At 37.0% G+C, this 9,658-nt stretch overlaps 1 long non-coding RNA gene across 1 annotated transcript; it reads left to right on the forward strand.

The window, feature by feature from the left end:
- Window positions 1–659: 659 nt before the first annotated feature.
- Window positions 660–4,854, forward strand: LOC148130674 (uncharacterized). The gene is made up of 3 exons (XR_015749191.1): window positions 660–784; window positions 3,184–3,404; window positions 4,678–4,854. It is a non-coding gene; the product is annotated as an uncharacterized LOC148130674 (long non-coding RNA).
- The last annotated feature ends 4,804 nt before the right edge of the window (window positions 4,855–9,658 follow it).

The raw sequence follows: 9,658 nt of genomic DNA on the forward strand, positions 1-9,658 counted from the left end.
CTCATAGACATTTCTCCCAAAGGTGCTTTTTTGAAAGGCAGCTGGACTTTCTTTGTTTTTTTTTCTTGAAAACATTTTGCTTCTTATTCAAGAAGCTTCTTCAGTTCTGGAAATTTATTTTGGACCTTTCAGTGAAGTTGCAGAAGTAACAATTCTCTGCAGCTGTTATCAGACAAAGAATGCAACAAGGTGGATTGTCACAAGGCAACAGGAAGACAGTAAGCTGTTTTTCTCTCATAGTCATCCTGATTTTTGAAGCTGAAATCTAGTAGCCCTTCTCTATTAGTGTTTGTGATATATAACCAACATTAGCTATTTTTTAAGCTGGTTGAAGTCTGTGGCAACTAAAATGTTTGTTGTGGTTACAGTTGTATACTACAACTCACTTAAGATGCCAAAAGTATCTAAGAGGGGATCCTTATGATTTGGATCGAAATAATGCAGAAGAAAATCAAATAATGCAGAAGAAAATCAAATGTGCATTGTGTAGACAGAAAAATTATTTGTAATAGTGGCAAAACAGTTGGTGGCTGTAATATGACTTGCTTATCACAACAGAGTATTCTGAAAAATACTTGAAACATTTATACTGAAACCCTATTCTTTGGGATTCTTTGCTGTTTTAACTACAATTGCTTAACATGATTATCTCTGTAGAACAGGGCTGTCAAACTCACGTCGTCAAAACTGGGCATGGCCGTGGCCAGCGCGTGATGCAGCCGGTCTGCCGGCCGGGAGTTTGACAGCTCTGCTGTAGAATATTGAAGGGCATTTCCTGGATGGTGTGTTTTTATTTATTTATTTATTTATTTATTTATTTGATTTGCCAATTGTTTACAAGATAATAAGTATAAATGTATACATAGTTGTGAATACATGAAATGGGTACATATAAGAAAAATAAAAGAATAAGAGAAACAATAGGACAGGGGCGGTAGGCACGTTGGTGCGCTTATGCACGCCCCCTACAGACCTCTTAGGAAAGGGGTGAGTCAATAGTAGACAGTCTAAGGTTAAAGTTTTTGGGGTTTGGGGAAGAAACTACAGAGTCGGGTAGAGTATTCCAGACATTGACCACTCTATTGCTGAAGTCGTATTTCCTGCAATCAAGTTTGGTGCGGTTTACTTTGAGTTTGTATCTATTGTGTGCTCTTGTGTTGTTATGGTTGAAGCTGAAGTATTCATTGACAGGTAGGACATTGCAATGTATGATTTTATATACCATGCTTAAATCAGACCAAAGACGGCGTAATTCAAGGTTTTCAAGTTCTAGAATTTCAAGTCTGGTGGCATAAGGTATTCTACAACGAGTAGAGGAGTGGAGAACTCTTCTTGTGAAATATTTCTGGACTTTCTCAATTGTGCTAATATCAGATACGTAGTGTGGGTTCCAGACTGATGAACTGTATTCGAGTATTGGTCTAGCAAATGTTTTGTATGCTCTGGTTAGTAGTGTGATATTACCAGAGAAAAAGCTACGTAGGATTAGGTTAACAACTCTTAATGCCTTTTTGGCTATGTAGTTGCAGTGGGCTCTAGCACTTAGATCATTAGAGGTGAGTATTCCAAGGTCCTTTACAGAGCTTGAGTCATCAACAAGATCTTGACTATTCAGCTTGTATTTTATTTTCTGATTTTTTTGCCAATATGTAAGACAGAGCATTTATTTGTTGAGATTTGAAGTTGCCATTTGTTTGACCACTCTGATACATAGTCAAGATCTTTTTGTAGGGTAGCAGTATTGTCTGTGGTATTGAACAGCTTTACATCATCAGCGAAGAGAACGCAATTGCTCTTAATATGATCACAGAGGTCGTTTATGTAGAGTATGAAGAGAGTTGGTCCTAGAACACTGCCTTGGGGAACACCACTATTGACAGGTACTGGATTTGATAGTACGCTCCCGATTTTGACCATTTGTTGTCTGTTTGACAGGAATGCTTCTATCCAGTTATTCAGTTGTCCAGAGATACCACAGGATTTTATTTTTAGGAGTAGTTTGTCGTGGTACCACTGAATCAAAGGCTTTACAGAAGTCTATGTAGATTGCGTCTATTGCTTTGCCCTGGTCGAGTTGTGTCGTCCATATGTTTTTGCAGTGTAAGAGTTGCAGATTACAGGATAGTTTTTTTCTGAAACCAAATTGTTTATTGGAGAGTAGGTTATTTGTCTCTAAGTGAAGGATGATGGATTGGTTAATAATTGATTCCATGACTTTACAGGTGACGCAGCATAAGGAGATTGGCCTGTAATTTTCAACTAGGCTTGGGTCTCCCTTTTTGAAGATGGGGATGACTGTGGCTTGTGACCATAGGTTAGGCAAGGAGCTGGTTCTGAAAGATTTTTCAAAGATTATGCTTAGAGGTTTGGCTATGGCAGTGGATAGCTTTCTTAAGAAGTAGGCACATATTCCATCCGGTCCAATAGATAGAGATGGTTTTAGGTTGCGTAGTGCTTTTTCAACATTGTCTTCTGTGAAATCGATATGTATTAGATCATTGTTGTTATCTGTGGTACGGTTAGGAAATACTGGGCATGATCCATTGCTGTTTACAAATACTGAGCCGAAGAATGTGTTAAAGATGTTGGCTTTAATGGTGTCGTCGTTGCAGTCTTTACCATCAGGTCCTATCAAGGGAGGAATGGACCTTGAGTCTTTTAGTTTGTTGTTTACAAAATTGTAAAAAGCACGGGTGGAATTGGTGCTTAGAAGGTTTTCCTCTTGTTTAATGTGATAATTGGTGCATTCGGTCTTTATCTGGTGGCATAAATTTTTGTATCGGTTTTTGAAATTGGCAACGTGACCAGATTTGTTTTTCCGCCAGAGTGATCTCTTTTGGATTGAAGTTTCCTTATTGATATGGGTAATCTGCTTTTTGTTTTGTTTTGGGAGTTGTTGTTGGTACATATAGTTTGATGACTCTTTTGACTTCAAGTAAAAATATGTTGTAATGGTCTTCAACAGTATTGCATCCAGTGAATAGAGATTGCCAATCAAGGGATGAGAGATCGTTGTGTATAAGATCATAGTTGCCTTTATTGAAGTTACAATTGGGAATTACATCATTGTGGTGATTTTTGTGTGGACGTATGTTGAGACAAAAGTCAATCATATTGTGGTCGCTACTGGAAAAGGGTTCTTTAGTTTGTATTCCGTAAATTAAATTCAAACTATTGCAGAAGATGTTTCCAGATAATGTATTTATTGCTTTATTAATTGTTTATTTGTCTCGACTTGCAGTTTCGGGTATGTATAAATAAAGCACATCTATTTTTTTTTAAAAAGCCCACACACACATAATAACAGTAGACATCTTTTCTCATTCTCAAGAGACGGAACTTGGATTGGGCCATCCCTGAAACCACTTGGTGAGAAAACACAGCCAATATGATCTCATCCACTGGTGAGAAAACATGAACATTATACATTATAGCACAAGTTTACAAACTCTTGTATAAGGATTTGTGAACCAGTTCTAGCAGCTATTTTGTTCCTTCTTAAAATTCCTTGGATTCAATTACTTGTTCCTTGGGAAGGTTGCCATTTTCCCTTAAATAAAAAACAGTAAAGGGACTGGATTTTCTTACAAAACACAAGCAACAAATAAAAGTTTAAGAGAAACAGTGTAGTCTTTTGGCAAAAAGTTTCAAGGAGTTGCCCCCTATATATTCCAGATGTATAGATGTACTTTAAGTAAATGTATACTTAGCTTAGGAACATTGTAGCAAGTTTAAGATAAATAATATGTATGATTTTTTTTCCAGGAGTTTGGTCCACATTCAGAAAATGCTGTTTGTTTTAAAGGAAAGATAGAAGCATAGTGCAGTTTATTATAAGGAATGTTATCCCTCGTAGGAGCAGGTACATTTTATAGTCAAACCAATACCCTCTAGAGCAACGGTAGCCGCGGGCCACTGGTGGACCGCGAGAAAATTTTGGTGGGCCACAGACAAATGTCACCCTCAGAGCACCCTCACAAAGCAATTAATCCAGGCTGCGCAGAAACACAAGGCTGCGCAGCCCACATGGCCCGCAGGAACCCTTCCTGCCCACTCACTCCTTACCCGGCAAACTTGCCTGCTAAATTGCTATTTTTCCTTTTTTTCCCTGACCATCAGCTGTTCTGCTGTGCCGGGAGATTTAGATTAGCTAGAAAGCAGGAAATGGTTGCATTTCTTGCTTTCTAGCTAGTCTTTAGATCTTCGGCTCTGCTTTTAAGCACAGCCAAACCTCTCTTAGGACTGAAGGTTCTACTATGTAGTGCAGATTAATGGCAAGCAAATTTTATGTGACAGACTCAGGTAGCCGATGGCAGATAGATAGATCTCTGGGTGAATCTGTGATTCTGTGAGCAACTCAATCTGCCTGCCTGCTTTGCCTGATTTTGGGTAAAAGTTGCTCTTTTTTTATAAAAAATTCAATATTTACATACATGGTGTGTTGTGAGTTAATTTTGTGAGTTTGCTTGCAAGCAAATTTTATGAGTTTGCTTGGAAGCAAATTTTATGTGACAGACTGAGCTAGCCGATGGCAGATAAATAGATCTCTGAATGAATCTGTGATTCTGTGAGCGACTCAATCTGCCTGGTGCAATATTAGAATATGGTAAATTGGGAAATTTTGGGGAAAAGAAAATAACATTGATTGGTTTGTCCTTTTTTTTTTGCAGTTGTTAGTTATAGAAATACAAGATTTCCTCTGTCTCAGTTACAGAAACCTAGGTCCATTCTACTGAGCAACACTGATCCCTCTTCTAAACTGGAGCAACTCTGGCTGAAGATTCTTCAGAGAATCCTTCTTTATGCTTTGCACTATATAGCAACTCTTTTAGTGGATTAAAGTTCTTCCTTTCCCCCTTTTCCTTTTTAATAAACCATGTGGTTTAAACATCCGTGGGCCTATACTCTGTGTATTTATTATTTACCTTTACCTTCAGGCACTTCTAACCAGCTGGACTTAATGAATAAAAATTGTCAGTGAAATCATGCCATGTGTTTGCAAGGAAAGAATAATTTATAGCTAGAAGTATTACGGAAGATGGGGAGAGGAAGGAGGGAGAGATGCCCAGATCAACAAAGCATTCAAAATCCCTGATGTTTTTGTGTAAAGCAGGCACCTGTACTGCTCAAGGCAATGAAATTGATTAGCAAGTATTCATACTCTTCCTACCGTGGATGACCATGGGAATTGTGAATTGGAAAAAGGAATTATGAGAGGGCTGAAAGATTCCTCCCACGTCTTAAAAAAAAAGCATTCTCATTAGCCTTCATCCTAACATCCTAACTATCTGGAGCATTATGTCATTCACAGCGGGCAAATAGAAAGGAAGTTGGTTTTTCTGTCTCCTTTTGAACTTCTCAGAATAATTTTTCCAGGCAACTAATAGCCTAGATCGGAAGGGTAGCATGACTACAGTATTTAACAATGCACAATGTAATGGATAATGTATATTGTGTTCCATTTCAGCAGGTCTGAGTTGTTTTATTTGCGCTCTGTTTCACAGCGTATGGATGACTTGTACTGCTAACAATTGTCACCTAAAAATGAAACTATGATGGGAAGAGAATTTATGGTTCCTTTAAAAATTTCATAAAAGGGGATTTTTTTTTTTAAACAGTTCTGGTTAATATTGGGAACATATTCTTTACACCATAACATATTTATGCCATAACAAAGTTGCACTTTCTAGCCATTTATATTGGTTCTTCTGTTTTAAATTCAGCCTGGATATTGAGCTAATTAAGAACCAAATATGTTTCCAGTAAAAAAAAGGCAAGATGTCAGAAAAATGCGTCTCAAATGTGTGCATTCTTCCATGTCCAGCACAATTTGAGTGCTTGGTTGTCACATTGTCACTTTTAGGAGCTGATTTGTCAGACTCTGATCATTGCTTCGTATATTTTATTTTTATTTATTTATTTAAAATGGTCAGCGTTCCAAGTAAACCCTCCAGAAAATTCAGAACTCCGAGACAAAATCCATCAAAGTAAGAATTTATTAGAAAAGTCATGTTGGCACATCTGGGGAAAACCAAATTCCTGCGTTTTTTCCCATCCACACTAAAACTCACACCTTGCCCCATTTAGTGACTCTCAGGTCACATTAACCAATCAGCTGCCGCCAAATTCCAGTCTCTCCCCTCCAGGTCCAGCAACTTGTCCTTGATCCCTGGCGAAAGAATGTTGTTGTGGCTATACTCCCTTCGCTACTCTCCTGTTCCCACAGCCTGCCCATTTCCTGCTGTGGCAGCCCGGAATCTAAATCGAAATGGATCCAGCCAGGGCTGACAAAAACATTTATATAACTCCTGGATTTTAAAAGACATTTGCAACATCATAAGATCTGTTGTCTTAATTTTTTTGTGGATAATTTATATGTTAGGAAGTAAATAGCATAAGGAACAAGAACAATTTACTACAAATTGTTTCTACCCCGTCTATGTATGTATGTACATATGCATTTATTTATTTCAGTACGTTACTATTAACTCTAGGGGTATGAATGTATCAAGCTGATGTTCAGTTAAAAACATCAAAATATGATGAATTAAAAGGAGTAGCCAAATTTGTTGCAAGAAAGAACAAAATAACCCTCTGACATCTAGAAGAGAAAAAGGCTTCGTAATTGTATCTCTGCAGTCTTTTCCAACCTAAAGTCTTGGGATTATTAGTCCCAGAATTCCTAACGAGCCTGATCAATGATAAGTATGATATTAGCTCTGAACCCTTTGGCTTTGGTGGTAAGATAGACTGGACTCCAGCTCCCCCCACCCACCCTTTACAATGGAATACTGAACTTCTAGAACAAGGGTTTTCAAACTTGGCAAGTTTAAGACTTTTGGACTTCAACTCCCAGAATTCCTGAGCTAACATGACTGGAGGAGGAATTCTGGGAGTTGAAGTCCACAAGTCTTAAAGTTGTCAAGTTTGAAGACTCCTGCCCTGTTCCAGAAGAATGTACAGATGTGTACATTGAATCGCAGCTGAGTAGAAATGATAGGAGACCTGATCCTCCTTCCTCCCAAATCACTGGTATGTTATATAGTTATTCTCAAGCGAGTGCAATCAGCATGGTGAGATTCTTATACTGTAAATAGACAAGTAGCAATAAAGAATCTCCTTGAATCAGTACATAGTGTTGTTCTGGTTCCTGGTGCCTGACAATTTGTCAGCCATGGTTCTTACTATTAACTGTCTGGGTCTACATTATATGTGTGTGAGCGCTGCAAGATTTTAAAGTAGCAAAAGCACACTACATACAAGCTCATGAGCAGAAATGCGAACTAGGAAATGGAGTTTTCAAACAAATGTTATCCAGTGACCACTGTTAGAAGAGACATGTAGAAAATAATGAAAACTGAGGCTTGAATCCTCGACCGAGCCTTGATGTACATTCAGGATAATGGCCTTTAAGCAGTTGAAAATTGATGGAAGAAGAAAGAATATCAGTGCTCTTTACTAAGTGATCGAAAGGCAGTGTTGGCCTTGCTCCTGAGAGATAAAGCTAATGGAGACATCTCCATTCATGTGGGGATTCTTTCCTTGTTGCTAAAAGATGAGTGGAAGATACATTAACATAGCTGTGAAAAGAACCCTCAATATACTGTATATTCAGCTGCTCTGTGAACCATCAACAAATGTAGCCTTGCCTTGGAGCCTTCTTGATAATATTCCAGCATCAACACTTTTTTGGGCCAGACAGGCATAGGTGTGGGGGAAACCTATCTTGTTTTTTGTCTATTGTTATCATTGTTGTTGTTGTTGTTATTATTATTATTATTATTATTATTATTATTATTATTATTATTATTATTATTATTATTAGTCAGCCAGATGTTCACACTGGGTTTGGCATTTTTGTATAACTATTGAGTCCTTACCAAGGACCTGGGCTAGGCAGATCTGGATGTTTGATGGTGTTACAGATATCGCTGCAGGATGGAAGCTGTTCCAAGTAAAGCTGCCTTCTGCAATTGACTGATGGCAAATTTGTCAATGCCTATGGTGTTCAAGTGGCGCTCCAGTTGTTTTGGGACCGCACCCAGTCGCCTATTACTATTGGTACTACCTTTGCTTGCCTTTGCCATAGTCGTTCTATTTCTATTTGTAGGTCTTTGTATTTTGTTATCTTTTCCAGTTCTTTCTCTTCTCTTCTGCTGTCTCCAGGCACTGCCACATCCACTATCCAGACTTTTTGGTCTTTCTTATCAACTGTTAAGTCCGGGGTGTTGTTGTTGTTGTTGTTGTTGTTGTTGTTGTTGTTGTTGTTATTATTATTATTATTATTATTATTATTATTATTATTTATGGTGAATCTGATTAGAATGTGATTAGGTCTTTCAATCAGGGATTAAAAAGTTTAAATTTAAAATAAATTTAAAAATTTACTCCATGAGGACTCAGAAGATATGTCTTAAAGCCATGTGAGCAGCAGATGTGTTGTGTTATGACACATTGGATTATTTCATAATGTGAGATTTGAAACATGGTGTATTAGTTGATGCATCAGTAATCTGAGCAGTCTTACCCCAAAGCTATAACTGCATACAATTAAAAATCTATTTTAATGTAAACATGCTAACAGATACTCTTAACTCATGTAATGAGCAATGATGACTTCGCTTGATTATATTAAAAGGCTCTTAAACTTTTTGTATTTTTTTTCCTGTCTGCTCTCCATGAATCCTTCATGCATTCTCAGTAGTTAGTTAGATAATGAGTCATCATTAATGACATTCTGAAGGAACAGCTAAATGGATTGATTTCAATCCAACCTTTATTAGTATATCAAAGAAATGCAAGTATTGCTTTGATTTAGTACTTTTTGTTGAAACATTCATTTTCCTGTAAAATTCAAAGGAATATTGGAATCAGTCTCCATTGCATTTATGTTCTTATATTTCTTTTTTCTTTTTAGTCACAACTTTGATAGAACTAATTCAGAGGAGGTATTTGGCCTTGTTGTAAAAATAATGCATGTGTCATAATAATGCTTTAAATGTCCAATGAATGAAGCAGAATCTATTCCACATTACTTTAGTACTTTTATGCCAATTTTAACTGTTGTGTTTTGGGATCAACCTGACCTAGGTTTTGAAAGAATATTTCGAATTCCCATTGTCATAGTGCTGAATTTTTCTTGTTTATATCTCTACAAACAATCTGCAGTGTTTCCCAACAGACTTGGATATTTGTCCAACTAGGTATTGCTAAAACAAAAGTTTTGTAAATTGAAATCAGCATGATCAATAGTGAGGAATGCTGTGTGTTGCAGTTTTATGAACAACTACAGATACTTCAATCCTGGCTAAGAAATATTTCCTGGCTAAGTTAAGCAGGAGAAAAAAAAACAGGACAGAAAATGTCATACCTCAAATACAAAACAGTATTGTATAAAAAGTTCACACTAAATTATAATGAATTCCAACAAAACTTGATACATAAATAGATGTAGAACAGATGTGCAGATCTCATCTCACATTTGAAGGCTAGCACTCTAAAAAGAGAGAGCAGAAAAAAAGGTCTGGGAAAAATGGATAATGAACATTTATGTATTAGTTCTTAGTGTTAGAGAGGATCTTATGATGATTTATCTGTGATGTGGATATATTTTACGATTATTGTGATGCAATTAAAAATTCTTTTTTTCATGCTATCT

This window comes from Notechis scutatus, chromosome 4, assembly GCF_049901735.1.
Source record: "Notechis scutatus isolate UNSWTSFEM ecotype Mainland chromosome 4, rNotScu1.2, whole genome shotgun sequence".
Taxonomy (NCBI): domain Eukaryota; kingdom Metazoa; phylum Chordata; class Lepidosauria; order Squamata; family Elapidae; genus Notechis; species Notechis scutatus.